A 27,504-nucleotide genomic window follows, 5' to 3' on the forward strand; every position below is an offset into this window, starting at 1 on the left:
TAAACTAGTAAGTTGGAGGGGTGGGACCCAGGGAGGTAGTGAGGAAAGAGATCAATCTGAGACTGGTACAGTTGAGAACAAAAGTGAATCAAACAGTCAGGGCAGGCAAGGACAAGGTAGGACTAATAAATTAAACTGCATTTATTTCAATGCAAGGGGCCTAACAGGGAAGGCAGATGAACTCAGGGCATGGTTAGGAACATGGGATTGGGATATCATAGCAATTACAGAAACATGGCTCAGGGATGGGCAGGACTGGCAGCTGAATGTTCCAGGATACAAATGCTACAGGAAGGATAGAAAGGGAGGCAAGAGAGGAGGGGGAGTGACATTTTTGATAAGGGATAGCATTACAGCTGTGCTAAGGGAGGATATTCCCAGAAATACATCCAGGGAAGTTATTTGGGTGGAACTGAGAAATAAGAAAGGGATGATCACCTTATTGGGATTGTATTATAGACCCCCTAATAGTCAGAGGGAAATTGAGAAACAAACTTGTAAGGAGATCTCAGCTATCTGTAAGAATAATAGGATGGTTATGGTCGGGGATTTTAACTTTCCCAACATCGACTGGGACTGCCTTAGTGTTAAAGGTTTAGATGGAGAGGAATTTCTTAAGTGTGTGCAAGACAATTTTCTGATTCAGTATGTGGATGTACCTACTAGAGAAGGTGCAAAACTTGACCTACTCTTGGGAAATAAGGCAGGGCAGGTGACTGAGGTGTCAGTGGGGGAGCACTTTGGGACCAGCGACCATAATTCTATTCGTTTTAAAATCATGATGAGAAAGGATAGACCAGATCTAAAAGTTGAAGTTCTAAATTGGAGAAAGGCCAGTTTTGACGGTATTAGGCAAGAGCTTTCAAAAGCTGATTGGGGGCAGATGTTCGCAGGTAAAGAGACAGCTGGAAAATGGGAAGCCTTCAGGAATGAGATGACAAGAATCTAGAGAAAGTATATTCCTGTCAGGGTGAAAGGGAAGTCTGGTAGGTATAGGGAATGCTGGATGACTAAAGAAATTGAGGGTTTGGTTAAAAAAAACAAGGAAACATATGTCAGGTATAGACAGGATAGATCGAGTGATTCCTTAGAAGAGTATAAAGGAAGTAGGAGTATACTTAACAGGGAAATCAGGAGGGCAAAAAGGGGACATGAGATAGCATTGGCAAATAAAATTAAGGAGAATCCAAAGGGTTTTTACCAATATATTAAGGACAAAAGGGTAACGAGGGAGAGAATATGGCCCCTCAAAGAACAGCAAGGCGGCCTTTGTGTGTAGCCACAGAAAATGGGGGAGATACTAAATGAATATTTTGCATCAGCATTTACTGTGGAAAAGGATATGGAAGATATAGACTGTAGGGAAATAGATGGTGACATCTTGCAAAATGTCCAGATTACAGAGGAGGCAGTGCTGGATGTCTTGAAACGGTTAAAGGTGGATAAATCCCCAGGACCTGATTAGGTGTACCCAAGAGCTCTGTGGGAAGCTAGAGAAGTGATTGCTGGGCCTCTTGCTGTGATATTTGTATTATCGATAGTCACAAGTGAAGTGCCAGAAGACACGAGGTTGGCAAACGTGGTGCCACTGTTTAAGAAGGGCGGTAAAGACAAGCCAGGGAACTATAGACTGGTTAGCCTGACCTCAGTGGTGGGCAAGTTGTTGGGGGGAATCCTGAGAGACAGGATGTACATGTATGTGGAAAGGCAGGGGCTGATTAGGAATAGTCAACATGGCTTTGTGCGTGGGATACCATGTCTCACAAACTTGAGTGAGTTTTTTGAAGAAGTAACAAAGAAGATTGATGAGGACAGAGCAGTAGATGTGATCTATATGGACTTCAGTAAGGCATTCGACAAGGCTCCCCACAGGAGACTGATTAGCAAGGTTAGATCTCATGGAATAAAGGGAGAACTAGCCATTTGGATACAGAACTGGCTATCACGTCCATTGGAGAAAGTGCTGGTACTTTGACTTGTGATCATAAAAGAATCAATACAGCCTTTAGAAAGTTCTATTTTGAACTGTATAAATTGCAGGACTGTAAGGCTAGAACGAAGAAGATGGAGTGCTTCTTTAAAAACTTGGCCTTGCTGGACTTAACCTCGGAGCAGGTGTCAATCCTGAATGCTGCCCTGGCAACCCAGGAAGTACTCAATGCAATTAGACAGCTTCAGAGTGGCAAAGCGCCTGGACCAGACGGATTCCAGGTTGAGTGTTATAAAGAATTTACAGGGGAACTGGCTGGTCCACTGATAGACATGTATAATTAATCACATAGTCAGGGCTGCCTCCTGCCTTTGCTGAGAGAAGCAAATATCTCTCTCATTCTTAAAAAAGGAAAGACCCCAGAAGATTGCTCATCATATAGACCAATATCCTTGCTAAATGTGGATTTTAAAATCCTTTCTACAATGTTAGCATTCAGACTGGAGAGGGTCTTACCATACATCATAAAAGAGGACCAGACGGGGTTTATCAAGGGCCGTAGATCAACTGACAATATTAGAAGGGTCTTATTTGATACAAGCCTGTCAACAGGGTAGAGTACTGGGGCTAGTTGTCTCCTTGGATGCAGAGAAGGCATTCGATCAGGTCGAATGGTCATATCTTTTTTACACACTGGAAAGGTTCGGTGTCGGAGAGGTATTTTTTAAATGGGTCTCAATATTATACAATGACACCAAAGCAGCTGTGATCACCAATGGTTTAGGTTCTGATAGCTTCAGTATTGGTAGGGGCTGTAGTCAGGGATGTCCTCTCTCATTATTGCTATTCATGCTAGTAATCGAACCACGAGCAGAAGCTATACGTACTGACCCTAACAGAGCAGCTCCAAGGGTTGGTTTGGGTTAACATAAAATCACTCTCCAGGCAAATGATGCCCTCCTTTTCTTAAGTAATCCTTTGATATCCATGCCCCACCTAATTCAAGTAACCAATCTATTTAGTAGGTTCTCAGGCTATAAAATCAATTTTATGAAATTGGAGACCATGCCGTTGGGTGGTCTCGCCTGTATATCCAACTTACTGGATGGATCTTGATTTCCCTTTTGGTGGTCACTGGAGGGTTTTCTATACTGAGGTATTTTTATCACCCCAGTATTTGGTCAGCTGTATAAAGCCAATTTTGTGCACCTAATAGAGAAAATAAGGCAGGACCTACAACACTGGGGAGAGCTCCAAATATCCTGGTTAGGCAGAGTAGCCCTAGTTAAATTGAATATTCTACCTCGTCTCCTATGGTAAAAGCAATGACTGCAGATGCTGGAAACCAGATTCTGGATTAGTGTTGCTGGAAAAGCACAGCAGTTCAGGCAGCATCAGAGGAGCAGTAAAATCAACGTTTTGGGCAAAAGCCCTTCATCAGGAATACAGGCAGAGAGCCTGAAGGGTGGAGAGGTAAGTGAGAGGAGGGTGGGGGTGGGGAGAAAGCATAGAGTACAATAGGTGAGTGGGGGAGGGGATGAAGGTGATAGGTCGGGGGCCGGGGAGGGTGGAGTGGATAGGTGGAAAAGAAGATAGGCAGGTAGCACAAGTCATAGGGACAGTGCTGAGCTGGAAGTTTGGAACTGGGATAAGGTGGGGGAAGGGGAAATGAGGAAACTGTTGAAGTCCACATTGATGCCCTGGGATTGAAGTGTTCTGAGGCGGGACATGAGACATTCTTCTTCCAGGCGTCTGGTGGTGAGGGAGCGGCAGTGAAGGGGGCCCAGGACCTCCATGTCCTCGGGAGGGGGAGTTGAAATGTTGGGCCATGGGGCGGTGGGGTTGTTTGGTGCTGGTGTCCTGGAGATGTTCCCTAAAGCGCTCAGCTCAGAGGCGTCCAGTCTCCCCAATGTAGAGGAGACCGCATCGGGAGCAACGGATACAATAAATGATATTGGTGGATGTGCAGGTAAAACTTTGATGGATGTGGAAGGCTCCTTTAGGGCCTTGGATGGAGGTGAGGGAGGAGGTGTGGGTGCAGGTTTTGCAATTCCTGCGGTGGCAGGGGAAAGTGCCAGGATGGGAGGGTGGGTTGTAGGGGCGCGTGGACCTGACCAGGTAGTCACGGAGGGAACGGTCTTTGTGGAAGGCGGAAAGGGGTGGGGAGGGAAATATATCCCTGGTAGTGGGGTCTGTTTGGAGGTGGCAGAAATGTCGGCGGATGATTTGGTTTATGCGAAGGTTGGTAGGGTGGAAGGTGAGCACCAGGGGCGTTCTGTCCTTGTTACGGTTGGAGGGGTGGGGTCTGAGGGCAGAGGTGCGGAATGTGGATGAGATGCATTGGAGGGTATCTTTAAGCACGTGGGAAGGGAAATTGCAGTCTCTAAAGGAGGACGCCATCTCGTGTGTTCTGTGGTGGAACTGGTCCTCCTGGGAGCAGATACGGCTGAGGCGGAGGAATTGGGAATACGGGATGGCATTTTTGTAGGAGGTAGGGTGGGAAGAGGTGTAATCCAGGTAGCTGTGGGAGTCGGGTTTGTAAAGAAATGTCGGTGTCAAGTCGGTTGTCATTAATGGAGATGGAGAGGTCCAGGAAGGGGAGGGAGGTGTCAGAGATGGTCCAGGTAAATTTAAGGTCAGGGTGGAATGTGTTGGTGAAGTTGATGAATTGCTCAACCTCCTCACGGGAGCATGAGGTGGCGCCAATGCAGTCATCAATGTAGCGGAGGAAGAGGTGGGTAGTGGTGCCGGTGTAATTACAGAAGATCGACTGTTCTACGTAACCAACAAAGAGACAGGCATAGCTGGGTCCCATACAAGTGCCCATGGCTACCCCTTTGATCTGGAGGAAGTGGGAGGATTCGAAGGAGAAATTGTTAAGGGTGAGGACCTGTTTTGCCAAACGAATGAGAGTGTCGGTGGAAGGGTATTGTTGGGGACGTTGGGAGAGGAAGAAACGGAGGGCTTGGAGGCCCTGGTCATGGCGGATGGGAGGTGTAGAGGGATTGGATATCCATGGTGAAGATGAGGCGTTGGGGGCCGGGGAAACGGAAGTCTTGGAGGAGGTGGAGGGCGTGGGTGGTGTCTCGAACGTATGTGTGGAGTTCCTGGACTAGGGAGATTAGGACAGTGTCGAGGTCAGTAGAGATGAGTTCAGTGAGGCAGGAACATGCTGAGACAATGGGTCGGCCAGGGTGGTCAGGCTTGTGGATCTTTGAAAGGAGGTAGAACCGGGCAGTGCAGGGTTCCCGGACTATGAGGTTGGAAGCTGTGGGTGGGAGATCTCCTGAGGTGATGAGGTTCTGGATGGTTTGGGAGGTGATGGGGGGTGGGGTCATGGTCGAGTGGGCAGTAGGAAGAGGTGTCCTCGAGTTGGCGTTTGGCTTCAGCAGTGTAGAGGTCAGTGCGCCAGACTACCACTGCGCCCCCTTTTTCTGCTGGCTTGATGGTGAGGTCAGGATTGGAGCAGAGGGATTAGAGGCCTGCGCGTTGTGAGGGTGAGAGGTTGGGCTATGCATTGTGAGGGTGAGAGGTTGTTTCCTATATCCTATGAGAATGCTCCCTCTGATGTTGCCGAGACTGGCATTGCATAAGCTACACGTCTGGCTTGGTTCCTTTATTTGGAATCATAGACAGCCCCTTATCAAATGAGAGAAGCTGCAGCTTCCACAGGCAAGGGGAGGACTGGAGTTTCCAGACTTTAGGAGGTATCAGTTGGGCTCTTTATTATCCTATGTAATGGATTGGGTCTCTTGTGACCCACAATCAATTTGGTTAGACATTGAGACCTCACAAACAAAATGCCCCCTCATCAATCTTTTATTTATGGATAAGATGAGAGCTATTATGGACTATTGCAAAGGCCCGATTGTATTAAGTACAATTAAAGTCTGGAGGATAATGCGGCAAGAGGAGGATAACTTACCGAAAACCTCTCCTTATACTCCTATAGTGGGAGCACCGGGTTTTCAGCCAGGGCTGACAGACACTACATTTAAAACCTGGAGGTCCAGAGGTATCTCCTGCTTGGGAGACCTGTTCGATGGGGAGGTTATGATGTCTTTTGAGCAGTTGCACGAGAAGTTTGGACTGCCTAACAGGGACCTTTTTCGGTATTTCCAAATACGAGATTATATACAGAAGACCACATTATTAGACAGTCCCTACAAATCGGATAGGGAGAGAAGAGTGCTATGGCCAATGGGTCCACCCTTGGTCAGTACTCTTTATCACTTCTTATATAATGAGATATCGAAGGACATGGAATGACTGTTTAAAACATGGAACCAAGATTTGGGGTTAGAAATCCCTCTAGAAATGTGGGAGGACATCTGGGAAAATGCCAGAAAGATCTCTATTTGGAATAGAACTCAAGCTATTCAATTAAAGATACTCCATAGGGCTCATATAGCACCAGAACGACTGGCAAAATTTAAGGTACGAGCATCCCCAATGCGTCCTAAATGCAAAATTGAAGTGGGCACTCTCACGCACTGTTTATGGACATATTACAAGATCTGTAGGTACTGGGACAGAGTAGTGAATGCCCTGACAGAGATCTTAGGTACGGAGATTAGATTGGATCCAGTGTCTCTTCCCTGGGCTTTTCAGACTTGCCCTGCCTGGACGTGCACGGGAGGAAACTATTTTCCATTCTCACCTTTTGTGCAAGGAAAAATATCTTAGTGAATTGGGCAGCTGAGGGTCCTCCAGGACCTTCGAATTGGCACAGGTTAATCATGGAATATATCCCCCTTGACTTCCTCACAAATATGGTGCACCAAAAAATTGAATTATTCTATAAAATATGGCAGCCCTTTTTGAACTATATCACCACAGATATTTCAGTCATACTATCAAGGGCTTTTGTCTGGCTGTGGTGGTTCTGGCTGGTCCGGGGGCCCCCTGGGAGGAGGAATCCCGTATAAATACGGGTTTTATTATGACTTGATGTAAATCCATTTTAAGCATGTACTTAGTTATTTAATTATTCCTTTATTTTTCACTAGTAATGTATGATATTCTATTTTATGTTTTGGTTGTTTGTAGGATAGATTAGTCGTTAGTTGGGTTATTATTTATTTCTTTTTTTCTTATCTATTTAATTTTATATTGGTGTTTATACTTGTTTGTATTACTTCATAATTTTGTAAAAAATGTTTTTAAATTTCCTTTTTTTCCAATAAAAGTATCTATTAAAAAAGTCAACCATAAAAATGTTTTAAATAGGCTAATGTGAATGGTGTAACAATGGAGAAGTAATTGTACAGTGTTTTATCAAAACACTTGGACATCTGCAAGTAATCCATTTCATTGAAGCACGGTCACCTTCACGAGGTTGGCAAATTTGACACCCATTGGTGCACAAGGCAAGATCCATGAAATAGTAACCAAAATAAAATCCACTCTGGGGTCCTGCTTAAATCAGAGAGGTGGACTACTATTCTGGGAGAATTCCCCTGCTTTTTGAATTATGTAACAAAACATTTAAAGTTCCCTTGAAAAGGATTGAGAATGATATAGAACTTTGCCCAATGTTGCACTGAAGTGTCACAGTGAAGGATTTCTCAATTCTCTCGATCAGAGATAAGTATGCTACCCACTAAGCCAAGCTGACAGTGATTTAAGACTCTTTTCCTATGAGCATCCAATCATTTCATGCTTTGCTACATCCATTTTGTGTGCCCTGTGTAGTACATGGAACTTTAAAATGGTTACCAAGAAATCTAGAAATTCAAACCAAAGGAAGGACTCAGCAGAAAGTTGAAGGAGGGTGTATGTTTGGGATTTTAAAAAAGCATAGCTATTAAATAAGTAATTTAAGCACTCTGAACTTGATTCAATCATGGAGATTATTGGTGACAATATATGAGCATGAACAATTTGAGTTGCACACTGTGGATGAGTTTGATCACATCTGCATTTCTTATGCAAATTCTAAATAATTTATTTTTAAGAACTCATTCACTCAGACCTATTTTACTGCTTTTTCATTCTCGTGTTTGAAATTCATTTTGTGCCTTTAAAGTAAAACTTTTACAAGAATTTGACTTTTGACTGATTTAGTGCAGATTTCTTTTTGGCTGTTGTCTGTTTGCTAAGTTTAAAAGAGGCTTTGGAATATTAAGATAGCCCACTGTTAACATATTAATGTATTATTCCTTAAAAGCACTGCTTGCAGGGTATTCTTAGGACTGGCATGAACAAGGCAGTTAAAAATGATGTGGATGATGTGTGAGAAGAGAATAATTTTAAAATTGCTCACATAACATGAATTTTCTTCATGCTATGATTGTAAATGGCTCTGAGCAATCCATCATTTGCTAAATCATTCAGACCTTTTGTCTTTCACACAATGTTGAGAGTTCCAAATTATAAAATGTTAAATTCAGCAGCAAATGTGGATCATTTCCATTATATCCAGAACTAAATTTAGCTTATGCCATTTTCAGGTTTGGAATGACTTTTTTTTTCCTTAGATTAAATAGAATTTGCACACAGAAACTTTGATGCTACGTATCTCTCTTTAACTTTAGATCATATTTACTCCGTTATCACACAGAAGGAGGAACGCTTTGAATGTAAATGAGTTGTTCCTGTGTTTGTACATCATCCAGAACCCCATTTCTCAATACGGGAAGATTGTTCTACTGGATGGTTGAGGGAAGATTTACCAGTCCTCAAAATTATATTTATCAAGTGGATAGGGGCAGAAACAGTTACCACTAGCAGGGATGTAGGTACCTAGAGATTACACATTGAAAGCAATAGGCAAATATGCCAGGGAGTAAATGGCAACTTTTGCTTAAACTCAACGAGTTCTTCCAATCTGGAATGCAGTACCTCAAATGGCGATACCAACAGTTCAATGGCAGCTTTCAAAACAGGACTGAATAGTGACTGGAGAGAGGAAACATTGCAGGCTGTGAGGAATGTGTAACTCCTTCAGAGAACTGGCACACACAGGTAGGTGTGGGATAGCATGGTGGCTCAGTGGGTAGCGCTGCTGCCTCATAGCACCAGGGTCCAAGGTTCGATTCCAGCCTTGGGTGACTGTTTGTGCGTAGTTTGTACATTTTCCCCGTGTCTGCGTGGGTTTCCTCCCATGTCCAATGATGTGCAGGTCGGGTGAATTGGCCTTGTTAAATTGCCAATGTTAGCTGCATGAGAGGGAAGTGAGTCTGGGTGGATTACTCTTCGGAGGGACAGTGTGAACTTGTTGGGCAGAAGGGCCTGTTTCCACGCTGTAGGGAATCTAATCCAATCAAACAGCCTCTAACAGCTGATTAATTCTCTTTTAATTGGAGGGTAATTTGGAGGCTTTATGATGTGAAACTTGACCCCATGCCTTCAGGCCCAGAGGTGGAGACACTACCACTGCACCGATAAATTAATATTGATTTCAAACCCCCCCCCATTACATATGTCTCCCCAGAGCAGTAGCATACACCGTTGGGATACAGGTTCAGTGACATTGTCACTGTGCCAACTCCCTCCGATGATTTTATTGTGTCTAGTCTTTTCTGTCACAGGCAACAAAACTGAATTGGAATGTTATTTTACAAAGATTGGCAGTCCCTGATATCTTACCCAGTTAGCCAACTAGCCATTGTTTTGTGTGAGAGCATTGCTGATGAGTGTAACAGCTTGACACAAATCTGACCTGATGTGTGTGTGTATGTATAAATGTGCACTTTCCTGGGACTTGCACCAAACTCCATTCACCCAGATCAGCCCTGCCCCCTGACCTATTCTACACACATCTAAAATTTTCACTCTTGTTTGAATCCCATAATGAACCTGTTCCTCCCTTTCTCTGTGACTTTCTCCAAACTAGTCCCTATGTTCTTGCAAATCAAGCTTCCTCTGCATCCACGACTTCCTTCACCCTTCCACTGCTGATTGTGGCCTCACTTAAATCTGAAATTTCGTCCCTAATACTCTCCACATTCTTATTCTCTCTGTCTCCTTCAAGATGTTCAAAAGCCACCTCTTTAGTCAAACCTGTGGACACTTATTCTAATGTCTCCTCATGAGGCTTGTTGTCATTTCTTTCTGATATGCGCCTGTGAAATGTCATTGTTGATAGATGTTGGGCAGCAGATAATCCAAGGTTATATTTCCTATTTCCACATCAATATCCATGTTCGGGAATCAAGGGACTGGACTAAAAAGCAGTGAAGCTGCAAGGAGACAAATATTGAAAAAGTGATAATATTTTCTATCTATATATCCTTCCAACAAATTAAGTTAATCAATTCAAAAGATTTATTAAACATCTCCCAGTGGTATTTTAATAAAAATGTCAGTTCCTGTTAGAAAACATAACAAGTCATATCCATAAAGCAGACATTGATGTAAAACTTTGTAAACACATTAGTTTAAACCAGAATCATCTTAGTCACAGTTATCCATCTTCATGTTCTGTATGTGCATCAGACCTGAGTCTCCAGCAGATTTTGGCAGATGAGAAACATTGAACGAAATCAATGTCAAAGAAAAAGATGAGGCAAGATTTTTTATTTCAATTAGGAGAAATGGACACAAGAAGGTGGATCATTATAATTTTGTTTTGTAGTGAATTCATGAATATTTGCAAGCAGAAAGATTTCAACAGTATTTTAACATGTTGCACTACATAATATATTCTGCTGATATTTTTCATTCTAATTGGAGCCTCTTTGAAACAGTTGTTTAAGATTAGATTAGATTGCTTACAGTGTGGAAACAGGCCCTTCAGCCCAACAAGTCAGTCCACATTGACCCTCTGAAGAGCAACCCACCCAGACCCATTCCTCTACATTTACCCCTTCACCTAACACTATAGGCAATTCAGCATGGCCAATTCACCTAACCTGCACATTTTTGGACTGTGGGAGGAAACTGGAGCACCCGGAGGAAACCCACGCAGACACGGGGAGAAATGTGCAAACTCCACACAGACAGTTGTCTGAGGCAGGAATTGAATGCGGGTCTCTGGCGCTGTGAGGCAGCAGTGCTAACCTCTGTGCCACCGTACCACCCGTAAAAAAAATCATGAGATTTTTTAAAAGTCTAGTTTGACTGTAACACAAGGGAGATTTTCTCAATGTAATATTTTCAAATTGGCTTTAGTCGTAGGAATCTCCAAGCATTCCAAAGATTTCTACACATCTCAGATTGATATGAAGAAGTTGGGATTCGATTGTGTTTGTATAGACAAATTATTTCAAAGATTAGAGGGAAGACCAGGGATCACAATCTTCATTTATGTAAGTACGGAGGGACGTTAAGAGGTTGATTGGTTCATTTGTTCATGGTCATGTGGGTGTGTACAATCATCCAAGATTGTGGTATATATCATTCAACGTGTTTCTACACTTTCTTCAAAATCTCATGACCATAAATAGGGAGAAATATTTTAAATCTAATTGCTATTACAGAGAAATGACGACAAGGAATAATTGTAGGTCATTCGGCCCTTCATGGCTGATCTGATTTCAAATCTGACTATACATTCTACTTGAGTCGATAGTATTTGAGGTGTGGTCTCAGTGATGTCCTATATAACTGAAGTGTAACATCCTTGTTAGGTCCAATTCCTCTCATAATAGAATCACATGCTCTTGATGACATGGTATACCTGTGTGCTAACCTTCAGTGATTCATGCATGAGAATACAAAGATCTCTCTGCACCCTGGAAATCCACAGCTGTTCTCCATTAGGGACAGTCTCCCAGTGTAACAGTCGTGTCCATTAGGGACGGTCTCCCAGTGTAACAGTCGTGTCCATTAGGGTCAGTTTCCCAGTGTAACAGTCGTGACCATTAGGGTCAGTCTCCCAGTGTAACAGTCGTGTCCATTAGGGACGGTCTCCCAGTGTAACAGTCGTGTCCAGGGGAGGTCAGTCTCCCAGTGTAACAGTCGTGTCCATTAGAGTCGGTCTCCCAGTGTAACAGTTGTGTCGAGGAGGGGTCAGTCTCCCAGTGTAACAGTCTTGTCCATTAGAGCGGTCTCCCAGTGTAACAGTCGTGCCAATTAAGGACGGTCTCCCAGTGTAACAGTCGTGTCCATTAGGGACGGTCTCCCTGTGTAACAGTCGTGTCCATTAGGGGCGGTCTCCCAGTGAAGCAGTCGTGTCCAGGGGAGGTCATTCTCCCAGTGTAACAGTTGAGTCCATTACTGATGGTCACCCAGTGTAGCAGTCGTGTCGAGGAGAGGTCAGTCTCCCAGTATAACAGTCGTGTCCATTAGGGACGGTCTCCCAGTGAAATAGTCGTGTCCATTAGGGTCGGTTTCCCAGTGGATCAGTTGTGTCCAGGAGAGATCAGTCTCCTAGTGTAACAGTCGTGTCCATTAGGGATCGTCACCCAGTATAACAGTTTGCCCATTTAGGTCGCTCTCCCAGTGTAACAGTCGTATCCATTAGGGATGGTCTCCCAGTGTAGCAGTCGTGCCCATTAGGGGCGGTCTCCCAGTGTAACAGTCGTGTCCATTAGGGACAGTCTCCCAGTGTAACAGTGGTGTCCAGGAGAGGTCAGTCTCGCAGTGTAACAGTCGAGTCCATTAGGGACGGTCTCCCACTGTCACAGTCGTGTCCATTAGGGATTGTCACCCTGTGTAACAGTCATGTCCATTAGGTGCGGTCTCCCAGTGTAACAGTTCTGTCCAGGAGGGGTCACCTCCCAATGTAACAGTCGTGCCCAATACGGACAGTCTCCCAGTGTAACAGTTGTGTCCATTAGGGTTGGTCTCCCAGTGTAACATTGGTATCCATTATGGTTGATCTCCCAGTGTAACCGTAGTGTCCATTAGGTCGGTCTCCCAGTGTAACAGTTGTGCCCATTTAGGACGGTCTGCCAGTGCAACAGTGGTGTCCAGGCGAGGTCAGTCTCCCAGTACAACAGTCATGTCCATTCGGGGCGGTCTCCCAGTGTAACAGTCGTGCCCATTAAGGACGGTCTCCCAGTGTAACCGTCGTGTCCATTAGAGGCGGTCTCCCAGTGTAACAGTCGTGCCCATTTAGGATGATCTCCCAGTGTAACAGTGGTGTCCAGGAGAGGTCAGTCTCCCAGTGTAACAGTCGTGCCCATTTAGGATGATCTCCCAGTGTAACAGTGGTGTCCAGGAGAGGTCAGTCTCCCAGTGGAACAGTCGTGTCCATTATGGTCAGTTTCCCAGTGTAACAACCATGTCCATTAGGGACGGTTTCCCAGTGTAACCGTCGTGTTCATTCGGGCCGGACTCCCAATGTAGCAGTCGTGTCCATTAGGGTCGGTGTCCGAGCGTAACAATCGTGTCCATTAGGGTTGGTCTCCGAGTGTAACAGTCGTGTCCAGAAGAGGTCACTCTCCCACTGTAACAGTCGTGTCCATTAGGGTCTGTCTCCCAGTGTAACAGTCGTGTCCATTAGGGTCGGTGTCCGAGCGTAACAATCGTGTCCATTAGGGTCGGTCTCTGAGTGTAACAATCGTGTCCAGAAGAGGTCACTCTCCCACTGTAACAGTCGTGTCCATTAGGGTCGGTCTCCCAGTGTAACTGTTGTGTCCATTAGGAACGGTCTCCCAGTGTAACAGTCGTTTCCAGGAGAGGTCAGTCTCCCAGTATAACTGTCGTGTCCATTAGGGGCAGTCTCCCAGTGTAACAGTCATGCACGTTAAGGACGGTCTCCCCGTGTAACAGTGGTGTCCAGGAGAGGTCAGTCTCCCAGTGTAATATTCGTGTCCATTAGGGATCGTCACCCAGTGTAACAGTCGTATCCTTTAGGAGCGGTCTGCTAGTGTAACAGTTGTGTCCAGGGGAGGTCTGTCTCCCAGTGTAACTGTCGTATCTATTAGAGGCAGTCTCCCAGTGTAACAGTCGTGTCCATTGGGGTCGGTCTCCCAGTGTAACAGTCGTGTCCAGGAGAGGTCAGTCTCCCAGTCTGACAGTCGTGTCCATTAGGGTCAGTGTCCCAGTGTAACAGCAGTGTCCAGGAGAGGTCAGTCTCCCAGTGTAACAGTCGTGTCCATTAGGGACGGTCTCCCAGTGTAACAGTCGTGTCCATTAGGGATGGTCTCCCAGTGTAACAGTCGTGTCCATTGGGGCCGTCTCCCAGTGTAGCAGTCGTTTCCAGGAGAGGTCAGTCTCCTAGTCTGACAGTAGTGTCCATTAGGGACGGTCTCCCAGTGTAACAGTCGTGCACATTAAGGACGGTCTCCCAGTGTAACAGTTCTGTCCAGGAGGGGTCACCTCCCAATGTAACAGTCGTGCCCAATACAGACAGTCTCCCAGTGTAACAGTTGTGTCCATTAGGGTTGGTCTCCCAGTGTAACATTGGTATCCATTATGGTCGATCTCCCAGTGTAACAGTAGTGTCCATTAGGTCGGTCTCCCAGTGTAACAGTGGTGTTCAGGAGAAGTCAGTCTCCCAGTGTAACAGTCGTGTCCATTCAGGATCGTCACCCAGTGTAACAGTCGTGTCCATTTGCGGTGGTCTCCCAGTGTAACAGGCGTGTCCAGGAGAGATCAGTCTCCCAGTGTAACAGTCATGTCCATTAGGGGCAGTCTCCCAATGTAACAGTCGTGTCCATTAGGGTCGGTCTCCCAATGTAGCAGTCGTGTCCATTAGGTACCGTCTCCCAGTGTAGCAGTCGTTTCCATTAGGGTCAGTTTCCCAGTGTAGCAGTCGTGTCCATTAGGGGCGGTCTCCCAGTGTAACAGTCGTGTCCATTAGGGTCAGTTTCCCAGTGTAACAGTCGTGTCCATTAGGACGGTCCCCCAGTGTAATAGTCGTGTTGAGGAGAGGTCAGTCTCCCAGTATAACAGTCATGTCCATTAGGGACGGTCTCCCAGTTAAACAGTCATGTCCATTAGGGGCGCTCTCCCAGTGTAACAGTCGTACCCATTTAGGACGGTCTCCCAGTGTAAGAGTCGTGTCCAGGAGAGGTCAGTCTCCCAGTGTAACAGTTGTGTCCAGGAGAGGTCAGTCTCACAGTGTAACAGTCATGTCTATTAGGGACGGTCTCCCAGTGTAACAGTCATGTCCATTAGGGATGGTCTCCCAGTGTAACAGTCGTGTCCATTAGGGATCGTCACCCAGTGTAGCAGTCGTTTCCAGGAGAGGTCAGTCTCCTAGTCTGACAGTAGTGTCCATTAGGGACGGTCTCCCAGTGTAACAGTCGTGCACATTAAGGACGGTCTCCCAGTGTAACAGTGGTGTCCAGGAGAAGTCAGTCTCCCAGTGTAACAGTCGTGTCCATTAGGGATCATCACCCAGTGTAACAGTCGTGTCCATTAGGGATGGTCTCCCAGTGTCACAGTGGTGTCCATTAGGGATCGTCACCCAGTCTAAAGGTCATGTCCATTCGGGATTGTCACCCAGTGTAACAGTCGTGTCCATTTGCGGTGGTCTCCCAGTGTAACAGGCGTGTCCAGGAGAGATCAGTCTCCCAGTGTAACAGTCGTGTCCACTAGGGTCGGTCTCCCAGTGTAACAGTTGTGTCCATTAGGGACGGTCTCCCAGTGTAACAGTTGTGTCCATTAGGTTCGGTCTCGCAGTGTAACCGTCGTGTCCATTAGGGACGGTCTCCCAGTGTAACAGTCGTGTCCATTAGGGACGCTCTCCCAGTGTAACACTCATGTCCATTAGGGTCAGTTTCCCGTGTAACAGTCATGTCCATTAGGATCGGTCTCCCAGTGTAACAGTCGTGTCCAGGAGAGGTCAGTCTCCCTATGTAACAGTCGTGTCCATTAGGGACGGTCTCCCAGTGTAACAGTGGTGTCCAGGGCAGGGGTCAGTCTCCCAGTGTAAAAGTCATGTCCATTAAGGATGGTCTCCCAGTGTAACAGTCGTGTCCAGGAGAGGTCAGTCTCGCAGTGTAACAGTCGTGTCCATTAGGGACGGTCTCCCACTGTAACAGTCGTGTCCATTAGGGATCGTCACCCTGTGTAACAGTCATGTCCATTAGGTGCGGTCTCCCAGTGTAACAGTTGTGTCCAGGAGGGGTCACCTTCCAATGTAACAGTCGTGCTCAATAGGGACGGTTTCCCAGTGTAATAGTCGTGTCCAGGAGAGATCAGTCTTCCAGTGTAACAGTCGTGTCCATTAGAGACGGTCTCCCAGTGTAACAGTTGCGTCCATTAAGGACGGTCTCTCAGTGTAATAGTGGTGTCCCGGAGAGGTCTGTCTTCCAGTGTAACAGTCGTGTTCATTCGGGAGGAACTACCACTGTAACGGTCGTGTCCATTAGGGTCGGTCTCCCAGTGTAGCAGTCGTGTCCATTAGGGTCGGTCTCCCAGTATAACAGTCGTGTCCATTAGGGACGGCCTCCCAGTTAAACAGTCATGTCCATTAGGGGCACTCTCCCAGTGTAACAGTCGTACCCATTTAGGACGGTCTCCCAGTGTAACAGTTGTGTCCAGGAAAGGTCAGTCTCGCAGTGTAACAGTCGTGTCCATTAGGGTCGGTCTCCCAAGGTAACAGTCGTGTCCATTAGGGTCGGTTTCCCAGTGGATCAGTTGTGTCTGGGAGAGATCAGTCTCCTAGTGTAACAGTCGTGTCCATTAAGGATCGTCACCAGTGTAACAGTCATGTCCATTAGAGGTGGTCTCCCAGTGTAGCAGTCATGTCCGGGAGGGGTCGGTCTCCCAGTGTAACAGTCATGTCCATTAGGGGCAGTCTCCCAATGTAACAGTCGTGTCCATTAGGGTCGGTCTCCCAATGTAGCAGTCATGTCCATTAGGGACGGTCTCCCAGTGTAGCAGTCGTATCCATTAGGTACCGTCTCCCAGTGTAGCAGTCGTGTCCATTAGGGTCAGTTTCCCAGTGTAACAGTCGTGTCCATGAGGGGCGGTCTCCCAGTGTAACAGTCGTGTCCATTAGGGTCAGTTTCCCAGTGTAACAGTCGTGTCCATTAGGGGCGGTCTCCCAGTGTAACAGTAGTGTTGAGGAGAGGTCAGTCTCCCAGTATAACAGTCATGTCCATTAGGGGCGCTCTCCCAGTGTAACAGTCGTACCCATTTAGGACGGTCTCCCAGTATAAGAGTCGTGTCCAGGAGAGGTCAGTCTCCCAGTGTAACAGTTGTGTCCAGGAGAGGTCAGTCTCGCAGTGTAACAGTCGTGTCCATTAATGATCGTCACCCAGTGTAACAGTCGGGTCCATTAGAGGTGGTCTCCCAGTGTAGCAGTCGTGTCCAGGAGAAGTCGGTCTCCCAATGTAGCAGTCGTGTCCATTAGGGTCGGTCTCCCAATGTAGCAGTCGTGTCCATTAGGGTCGGTCTCCCAGTGTAGCAGTCGTGTCCATAAGGGTCAGTTTCCCAGTGTAGCAGTCGTGTCCATTAGGGTCAGTTTCCGAGTGTAACAGTCGTGTCCATTAGAAGCGGTCCCCCAGTGTAACAGTCGTGTCGAGGAGAGGTCAGTCTCCCAGTGTAACGGTCGTGCCCATTTCGGACGGTCTCCCAGTGTAACAGTGGTGTCCAGGAGAGGTCAGTCTCCCAAGTGTAACAGTCGTGTCCATTAGGGATGGGCTCCCAGTGTAACAGTCGTGTCCTTTAGGATCGGTCGCCCAGTGAAAAAGTCGTGTCCAGGAGAGGTCAGTCTCCCAGTACAACAGTCATGTCCATTAGGGGCGGTCTCCCAGTGTAACAGTCATGCCCATTAGGGTTGGTCTCACAATGTAACAGTTGTGTCCATTAGGGACGGTCTCCCAATGTAACAGTCGTGTCCATTAGGATCGGTCTCCCAGTGTAACAGTGGTGTCCAGGAGATGTCAGTCTCCCTTTGTAACAGTCGTGTCCATTAGGGACGGTCTCCCAGTGTAACAGTGGTGTCCAGGGCAGGGGTCAGTGTAACAGTCGTGTCCATTAAGGATGGTCTCCCAGTGTAACAGTCGTGTCCATTAAGGATGGTCTCCCAGTGTAACAGTCGTGTCCATTAAGGATGGTCTCCCAATGTAACAGTCGTGTCCATTAGGGTCGATCTCCCAGTACAACAGTCGTGTCCATTACGATCGTCACCCTGTGTAACAGTCATGTCCATTAGGTGCGGTCTCCGAGTGTAACAGTCGTGTCCAGGAGGGGTCACCTTCCAATGTAACAGTCGTGCTCAATAGGGACGGTTTCCCAGTGTAACAGTCGTGTCCAGGAGAGATCAGTCTCCCAGTGTAACAGTCGTGTCCATTAGGGACGGTCTCCCAGTGTAACAGTCGTGTCCACTAGGGTCGGTCTCCCAGTGTAACAGTCGTGTCCCGGAGAAGTCAGTCTCCCAGTGTAACAGTCATGTCCATTTGGGTCAGTTTCCCAGTGTAACAGTCGTGTCCAGGAGAGATCAGTCTCCCAGTACAACAGTCATGTCCATTAGGGATGGTCTCCCAGTGTAACAGCCGTGTCCATTAAGGGCGGTCTCCCAGTGTAACAGCTGTGTCCATTAGGGATCGTCACCCTGTGTAACAATCATGTCCATTAGGTGCTGTCTCCCAGTGTAACAGTTGTGTCCAGGAGGGGTCACCTCCCAATGTAACAGTTGTGTCCATTAGGGTCGGTCTCCCAATGTAACAGTCGTGTCCATTAGGGACGGTCTCCCAGTGTAACAGTCGTGTCCATTAGGGTTGGTCTCCCAGTGTAACAGTCGTGTCGAGGAGAGGTCAGTCTCCCAGTGTAACAGTCGTGTCCATTAGGTGCGGTCTCCCAGTTTAACAGTTGTGTCCATTAGAGGTGGTCCATCAGTTTAACAGTCGTGTCCATTAGGGTCGGTCTCCCAGTGTAACAGTCGTGCCCATTAAGGATGGTCTCCCAGTGTAACAGTAGTGTCCCGGAGAGGTCAGTCTCCCAGTGTAATAGTCGTGTCCAGTAGGGTCAGTTTCTCAGTGTAACAGTCGTGTCCAGTGGGGTCAGTTTCTCAGTGTAACAGTTGTGTCCATTAGAGTCGGTCTCCCAGTGTAACAGTCGTGTCCAGGAGGGGTCGGTCTCCCAGTGTAACAGTCGTGTCCAGTAGGGTCAGTTTCCCAGCGTAACAGTGGTGTCCCGGAGAGGTCAGTCTCCCAGTGTAACATTCGTGTCTATTAGGGTCTGTCTCCCAGTGTGACAGTCATGTCTATTAGGGGGGGTCTCCCAGTGTAACTATCGAGTCCATTAGGGGCGGTCTCCCAGTGTAACAGTAGTGTCCATTAGGTCGGTCTCCCAGTGTAACAGTTGTGCCCATTTAGGACGGTCTGCCAGTGTAACAGTGGTGTCCAGGAGAGGTCAGTCTCCCAGTGTAACAGTCGTGCCCATTAGGGATGGGCTCCCAGTGTAACAGTCATGTCCATAAGGTCGGTCTTCCAGTGTAACTGTCGTGTCCTTTAGGATCGGTCTCCCAGTGTAAAAGTCGTGTCCAGGAGAGGTCAGTCTCCCAGTACAACAGTCATGTCCATTAGTGGCGGTCTCCCAGTGTCACAGTCGTGCCCATTAAGGACGGTCTCCCAGTGTAGCAGTCATTTCCAGGAGAGGTCAGTCTCCCAGTATAACAGTCGTGTCCATTAGGGTCAGTTTCCCAGGGTAACAGTCGTGGCCATTTAGGATGGTCTCCCAGTGTAATAGTGCTGTGCAGGAGAGGTCAGTCTCCCAGTGGAACAGTCGTGTCCATTAGGGTCAGTTTCCCAGAGTATCAGTCGTGTCCATTAGGGACGGTCTCCCAGTGTAACAACCATGTCCATTAGGGACGGTCTCCCAGTGTAGCAGTCGTGTCCATTAGGGTCGGTGTCCGAGCGTAACAATCGTGTCCATTAGGGTCGGTCGCCGAGTGTAACAGTCGTGTCCAGAAGAGGTCACTCTCCCACTGTAACAGTCGTGTCCATTAGGGTCTGTCTCCCAGTGTAACTATTGTGTCCATTAGGAACAGTCTCCCAGTGTAACAGTCATGTCCATCAGATCGGTCTCCCAGTGTAACAGTCGTTTCCAGGAGAGGTCAGTCTCCCAGTATAACTGTTGTGTCCATTAGGGACAGTCTCCCAGTGTAACTGTCGTGTCCATTAAGGACGGTCTTCCAGTGTAACAGTGGTGTCCAGGAGAGGTCAGTCTCCCAGTGTAATATTCGTGTCCATTAGGGATCGTCACCCAGTGTAACAGTCGTATCCTTTAGGAGCGTTCTTCTAGTGTAACAGTTGTGTCCAGGTGAGGTCTGTCTCCCAGGGTAACTGTCGTATCTATTAGAGGCAGTCTCCCAGTGTAACTGTCATGTCCATTAGGGTCAGTCTCCCAGTGTAACAATCGTGTTCATTAGGGATCGTCACCCAGTGTAACAGTCGTGTCCATTAGGGTCGGTCTCCCAGTGTAACAGTCGTGTCCATTTGGGGCCGTCTCCCAGTGTAGCAGTCCTTTCCAGGAGAGGTCAGTCTCCCAGTCTGACAGTCGTGTCCATTAGGGATGGTCTCCCAGTGTAACAGTCGTGCACATTAAGGACGGTCCCCCAGTCTAACAGTGGTGTCCAGGAGAGGTCAGTCTCCTAGTGTAATATTCGTGTCCATTAGGGAACGTCACCCAGTGTAACAGTCATATCCATTTGCGGCGGTCTCCCAGTGTAACAGTCGTGTCCATTTGCGGCGGTCTCCCAGTGTAACAGTCGTGTCCATTAGGGACGGTCTCCCAGTGTAGCAGTCGTGTTCATTAGGGTCGGTCTCCCAGTGTAACAGTCGTGTCCAGTAGGGTCAGTTTCCCAGCGTAACAGTGGTGTCCCGGAGAGGTCAGTCTCCCAGTGTAACATTCGTGTCTATTAGGGTCTGTCTCCCAGTGTGACAGTCATGTCTATTAGGGGGGGTCTCCCAGTGTAACTATCGAGTCCATTAGGGGCGGTCTCCCAGTGTAACAGTAGTGTCCATTAGGTCGGTCTCCCAGTGTAACAGTTGTGCCCATTTAGGACGGTCTGCCAGTGTAACAGTGGTGTCCAGGAGAGGTCAGTCTCCCAGTGTAACAGTCGTGCCCATTAGGGATGGGCTCCCAGTGTAACAGTCATGTCCATAAGGTCGGTCTTCCAGTGTAACTGTCGTGTCCTTTAGGATCGGTCTCCCAGTGTAAAAGTCGTGTCCAGGAGAGGTCAGTCTCCCAGTACAACAGTCATGTCCATTAGTGGCGGTCTCCCAGTGTCACAGTCGTGCCCATTAAGGACGGTCTCCCAGTGTAGCAGTCATTTCCAGGAGAGGTCAGTCTCCCAGTATAACAGTCGTGTCCATTAGGGTCAGTTTCCCAGGGTAACAGTCGTGGCCATTTAGGATGGTCTCCCAGTGTAATAGTGCTGTGCAGGAGAGGTCAGTCTCCCAGTGGAACAGTCGTGTCCATTAGGGTCAGTTTCCCAGAGTATCAGTCGTGTCCATTAGGGACGGTCTCCCAGTGTAACAACCATGTCCATTAGGGACGGTCTCCCAGTGTAGCAGTCGTGTCCATTAGGGTCGGTGTCCGAGCGTAACAATCGTGTCCATTAGGGTCGGTCGCCGAGTGTAACAGTCGTGTCCAGAAGAGGTCACTCTCCCACTGTAACAGTCGTGTCCATTAGGGTCTGTCTCCCAGTGTAACTATTGTGTCCATTAGGAACAGTCTCCCAGTGTAACAGTCATGTCCATCAGATCGGTCTCCCAGTGTAACAGTCGTTTCCAGGAGAGGTCAGTCTCCCAGTATAACTGTTGTGTCCATTAGGGACAGTCTCCCAGTGTAACTGTCGTGTCCATTAAGGACGGTCTTCCAGTGTAACAGTGGTGTCCAGGAGAGGTCAGTCTCCCAGTGTAATATTCGTGTCCATTAGGGATCGTCACCCAGTGTAACAGTCGTATCCTTTAGGAGCGTTCTTCTAGTGTAACAGTTGTGTCCAGGCGAGGTCTGTCTCCCAGGGTAACTGTCGTATCTATTAGAGGCAGTCTCCCAGTGTAACTGTCATGTCCATTAGGGTCAGTCTCCCAGTGTAACAATCGTGTTCATTAGGGATCGTCACCCAGTGTAACAGTCGTGTCCATTAGGGTCGGTCTCCCAGTGTAACAGTCGTGTCCATTTGGGGCCGTCTCCCAGTGTAGCAGTCCTTTCCAGGAGAGGTCAGTCTCCCAGTCTGACAGTCGTGTCCATTAGGGATGGTCTCCCAGTGTAACAGTCGTGCACATTAAGGACGGTCCCCCAGTCTAACAGTGGTGTCCAGGAGAGGTCAGTCTCCTAGTGTAATATTCGTGTCCATTAGGGAACGTCACCCAGTGTAACAGTCATATCCATTTGCGGCGGTCTCCCAGTGTAACAGTCGTGTCCATTTGCGGCGGTCTCCCAGTGTAACAGTCGTGTCCATTAGGGACGGTCTCCCAGTGTAGCAGTCGTGTTCATTAGGGTCGGTCTCCCAGTGTAACAGTCGTGTCCAGTAGGGTCAGTTTCCCAGCGTAACAGTGGTGTCCCGGAGAGGTCAGTCTCCCAGTGTAACATTCGTGTCTATTAGGGTCTGTCTCCCAGTGTGACAGTCATGTCTATTAGGGGGGGTCTCCCAGTGTAACTATCGAGTCCATTAGGGGCGGTCTCCCAGTGTAACAGTAGTGTCCATTAGGTCGGTCTCCCAGTGTAACAGTTGTGCCCATTTAGGACGGTCTGCCAGTGTAACAGTGGTGTCCAGGAGAGGTCAGTCTCCCAGTGTAACAGTCGTGCCCATTAGGGATGGGCTCCCAGTGTAACAGTCATGTCCATAAGGTCGGTCTTCCAGTGTAACTGTCGTGTCCTTTAGGATCGGTCTCCCAGTGTAAAAGTCGTGTCCAGGAGAGGTCAGTCTCCCAGTACAACAGTCATGTCCATTAGTGGCGGTCTCCCAGTGTCACAGTCGTGCCCATTAAGGACGGTCTCCCAGTGTAGCAGTCATTTCCAGGAGAGGTCAGTCTCCCAGTATAACAGTCGTGTCCAGGAGGGGTCGGTCTCCCAGTGTAACAGTCATATCCATTAGGGTCAGTTTCCCAGTGTAACACTCATGTTCATTAGGGTCGGTCTCCCAGTGTAACAGTCGTGTCCAGTAGGGTCAGTTTCCCAGCGTAACAGTGGTGTCCCGGAGAGGTCAGTCTCCCAGTGTAACATTCGTGTCTATTAGGGTCTGTCTCCCAGTGTGACAGTCATGTCTATTAGGGGGGGTCTCCCAGTGTAACTATCGAGTCCATTAGGGGCGGTCTCCCAGTGTAACAGTAGTGTCCATTAGGTCGGTCTCCCAGTGTAACAGTTGTGCCCATTTAGGACGGTCTGCCAGTGTAACAGTGGTGTCCAGGAGAGGTCAGTCTCCCAGTGTATCAGTCGTGCCCATTAGGGATGGGCTCCCAGTGTAACAGTCATGTCCATAAGGTCGGTCTTCCAGTGTAACTGTCGTGTCCTTTAGGATCGGTCTCCCAGTGTAAAAGTCGTGTCCAGGAGAGGTCAGTCTCCCAGTACAACAGTCATGTCCATTAGTGGCGGTCTCCCAGTGTCACAGTCGTGCCCATTAAGGACGGTCTCCCAGTGTAGCAGTCATTTCCAGGAGAGGTCAGTCTCCCAGTATAACAGTCGTGTCCATTAGGGTCAGTTTCCCAGGGTAACAGTCGTGGCCATTTAGGATGGTCTCCCAGTGTAATAGTGCTGTGCAGGAGAGGTCAGTCTCCCAGTGGAACAGTCGTGTCCATTAGGGTCAGTTTCCCAGAGTATCAGTCGTGTCCATTAGGGACGGTCTCCCAGTGTAACAACCATGTCCATTAGGGACGGTCTCCCAGTGTAGCAGTCGTGTCCATTAGGGTCGGTGTCCGAGCGTAACAATCGTGTCCATTAGGGTCGGTCGCCGAGTGTAACAGTCGTGTCCAGAAGAGGTCACTCTCCCACTGTAACAGTCGTGTCCATTAGGGTCTGTCTCCCAGTGTAACTATTGTGTCCATTAGGAACAGTCTCCCAGTGTAACAGTCATGTCCATCAGATCGGTCTCCCAGTGTAACAGTCGTTTCCAGGAGAGGTCAGTCTCCCAGTATAACTGTTGTGTCCATTAGGGACAGTCTCCCAGTGTAACTGTCGTGTCCATTAAGGACGGTCTTCCAGTGTAACAGTGGTGTCCAGGAGAGGTCAGTCTCCCAGTGTAATATTCGTGTCCATTAGGGATCGTCACCCAGTGTAACAGTCGTATCCTTTAGGAGCGTTCTTCTAGTGTAACAGTTGTGTCCAGGTGAGGTCTGTCTCCCAGGGTAACTGTCGTATCTATTAGAGGCAGTCTCCCAGTGTAACTGTCATGTCCATTAGGGTCAGTCTCCCAGTGTAACAATCGTGTTCATTAGGGATCGTCACCCAGTGTAACAGTCGTGTCCATTAGGGTCGGTCTCCCAGTGTAACAGTCGTGTCCATTTGGGGCCGTCTCCCAGTGTAGCAGTCCTTTCCAGGAGAGGTCAGTCTCCCAGTCTGACAGTCGTGTCCATTAGGGATGGTCTCCCAGTGTAACAGTCGTGCACATTAAGGACGGTCCCCCAGTCTAACAGTGGTGTCCAGGAGAGGTCAGTCTCCTAGTGTAATATTCGTGTCCATTAGGGAACGTCACCCAGTGTAACAGTCATATCCATTTGCGGCGGTCTCCCAGTGTAACAGTCGTGTCCATTTGCGGCGGTCTCCCAGTGTAACAGTCGTGTCCATTAGGGACGGTCTCCCAGTGTAGCAGTCGTGTCCATTAGGGACAGTCTCCTAGTGTAACAGTCGTGTCCATTAGGGACAGTCTCCTAGTGTAACAGTCGTGTCCATTAGGGACAGTCTCCCAGTGTAACAGTTGTGTCCATTAGGGGCGGTCTCCTAGTGTAACAGTCGTGTCCATGAGGGACAGTCTCCCAGTGTAATAGTCGTGCACATTAAGGACGGTCTCCCAGTGTAACAGTGGTGTCCAGGAGACGTCAGTCTCCCAGTGTAACAGTCGTGTCCATTAGGGTCGTTCTCGCAGTGTAACAGTCGTGTCCAGGAGGGGTCGGTCTCCCAGTGTAACAGTTGTGTCCATTAGAGGCGGTCTCCCAGTGTAGCAGTCGTGTCCAGGAGAGGTCAGTCTCCCAGTGTCACAGTCGTGTCCATTTCTGTCAGTCTCCCAGTGTAACAGTGGTGTCCATTAGAGGTGGTCTCCCAGTGTAGCAGTCATGTCCGGGAGGGGTCGATCTCCCGGTGTAACAGTCATGTCCATTAGGGGCAGTCTCCCAGTGTAACAGTTGTGTCCAGGAGAGGTCAGTCTTGCAGTGTAACAGTCGTGTCCATTAGGGTCGGTCTCCCAATGTAGCAGTCGTATCCGTTAGCTACCGTCTCCCAGTGTAGCAGTCGTGTCCATTAGGGACAGTCTCCCAGTGTAACAGTCGTGTCCATTAGGGTCAGTTTCCCAGTGTAACAGTCGTGTCCATTCGGGGCGGTCTCCCAGTGTAACAGTCGTGTCCATTAGAGGTGGTCTCCCAGTGTAGCAGTCGTGTTGAGGAGAGGTCAGTCTCCCAGTGTAACAGTCGTGTCCATTAGGGACGGTCTCCCAGTGTAACAGTCGTGTTGAGGAGAGGTCAGTCTCCCAGTGTAACAGTCGTGTCCATTAGGGACGGTCTCCCAGTTAAACAGTCATGTCCATTAGGGGCGCTCTCCCAGTGTAACAGTCGTACCCATTTAGGACGGTCTCCCAGTGTAACAGTTGTGTCCAGGAGAGGTCAGTCTCCCAGTGTAACAGTTGTGTCCAGGAGAGGTCAGTCTCACAGTGTAACAGTTGTGTCCAGGAGAGGTCAGTCTCACAGTGTAACAGTCGTGTCCATTAGGGTCGGTCACCCAAGGTAACAGTCGTGTCCATTAGGGTCGGTTTCCCAGTGGATCATTTGTGTCTGGGAGAGATCAGTCTCCTAGTGTAATAGTCATGTCCATTAAGGATCGTCACCCAGTGTAACAGTCGTGTCCATTAGAGGTGGTCTCCCAGTGTAGCAGTCGTGTCCGGGAAGGGTCGGTCTCCCAGTGAAACAGTCATGTCCATTAGGGGCAGTCTCCCAGTGTAACAGTTCTGTCCAGGAGAGGTCAGTCTTGCAGTGCAACAGTCGTGTCCATTAGGGTCGGTCTCCCAATGTAGCAGTCGTGTCCATTAGGGACGGTCTCCCAGTGTAGCAGTCGTGTCCATTAGGGACAGTCTACCAGTGTAACAGTCGTGTCCATGAGGGTCAGTTTCCCAGTGTAACAGTCGTGTCGAGGAGAGGTCAGTCTCCCAGTGTAACAGTCGTGTCCATTAGGTGCGGTCTCCCAGTTTCACAGTTGTGTCCATTAGAGGTGGTCCCTCAGTTTAACAGTCGTGTCCATTAGGGTCGGTCTCCCAGTGTAACTGTTGTGTCCATTAGGAACAGTCTCCCAGTGTAACAGTCGTGTCCATCAGATCGGTCTCCCAGTGTAACAGTCGTTTCCAGGAGAGGTCAGTCTCCCAGTATAACTGTCGTGTCCATTAGGGACGGTCTCCCAGTGTAACAGTCGTGTCCATTAGGGTTGGTCTCCCAGTGTAACAGTCGTGTCGAGGAGAGGTCAGTCTCCCAGTGTAACAGTCGTGTCCATTAGGTGCGGTCTCCCAGTTTAACGGTTGTGTCCATTAGAGGTGGTCCCTCAGTTTAACAGTCGTGTCCATTAGAGTCGGTCACCCAGTGTAACAGTCGTGCCCATTAAGGACGGTCTCCCAGTGTAACAATCGTATCCATTTGGGTCAGTTTCTCAGTGTAACAGTCGTGTCCAGGAGAGGTCAGTCTCCCAGTGTAACAGTCGTGTCCGTTAGGTGCGGTCTCCCAGTTTAACAGTTGTGTCCATTAGAGGTGGTCCCTCAGTTTAACAGTCGTGCCCATTAAGGATGGTCTCCCAGTGTAACAATCTTATCCATTTGGGTCAGTTTCCCAGTGTAACAGTCGTGTCCAGGAGAGGTCAGTCTTCCAGTACAACAGTCATGTCCATTAGGGTCGATTTCCCAGTGTAACAGTTGTGTCCATTCGGGTTCGTCACCCAGTGTAACAGTCATGTCCATTTGGGTCGGTCTCTCAGTGTAACAGTCATGTCCATTAGTGGCGGTCTCCCAGTGTAACGGTTATGTCCATTAGGTACGGTCTCCCAGTGTAGCAGTCGTGTCCAGGTGGGGTCGGTCTCCCAGTGTAACAGTCGTGTCCATTAGGGACAGTCTCCCAGTGTAACAGTCGTGTCCATTAGGGACAGTCTCCCAGTGTAACAGTCGTGTCCATTATGGTCGATCTCCCAGTTTAACAGTAGTGTCCAGGAGTGGTCAGTCTCCCAGTGTAACAGTCGTGTCCATTCGGTCGGTCTCCCAGTGTAACAGTTGTGCCCATTTAGGACGGTCTGCCAGTGTAACAGTGGTGTCCAGGGGAGGTCAGTCTCCCAGTGTAACAGTCGTGCCCATTAGGGATGGGCTCCCAGTGTAACAGTCATGTCCATAAGGTCGGTCTTCCAGTGTAACTGTCGTGTCCTTTAGGATCGGTCGCCCAGTGTAAAAGTCGTGTCCAGGAGAGGTCAGTCTCCCAGTACAACAGTCATGTCCATTAGTGGCGGTCTCCCAGTGTCACAGTCGTGCCCATTAAGGACGGTCTCCCAGTGTAGCAGTCATTTCCAGGAGAGGTCAGTCTCCAAGTATAACAGTCGTGTCCATTAGG

The 27,504-nt window shown here is 48.4% G+C and overlaps 1 long non-coding RNA gene across 1 annotated transcript in view; it reads right to left on the bottom strand.

Annotated features, from left to right (window-relative positions):
* Positions 1-10,032: 10,032 nt before the first annotated feature.
* Positions 10,033-27,504, bottom strand: part of LOC148139757 (uncharacterized) — a 54,283-nt gene continuing 36,811 nt past the window's right edge. The window contains exon 3 of the long non-coding RNA XR_015753515.1: positions 10,033-10,113. This is a non-coding gene — a long non-coding RNA (uncharacterized LOC148139757). The remainder of the gene's footprint in view (positions 10,114-27,504) is intronic.

This window comes from Chiloscyllium plagiosum, unplaced genomic scaffold (assembly GCF_037043375.1).
Source record: "Chiloscyllium plagiosum isolate Xiang-an unplaced genomic scaffold, Cpla_swu_hap1 HiC_scaffold_37, whole genome shotgun sequence".
Taxonomy (NCBI): Eukaryota; Metazoa; Chordata; class Chondrichthyes; order Orectolobiformes; family Hemiscylliidae; genus Chiloscyllium; species Chiloscyllium plagiosum.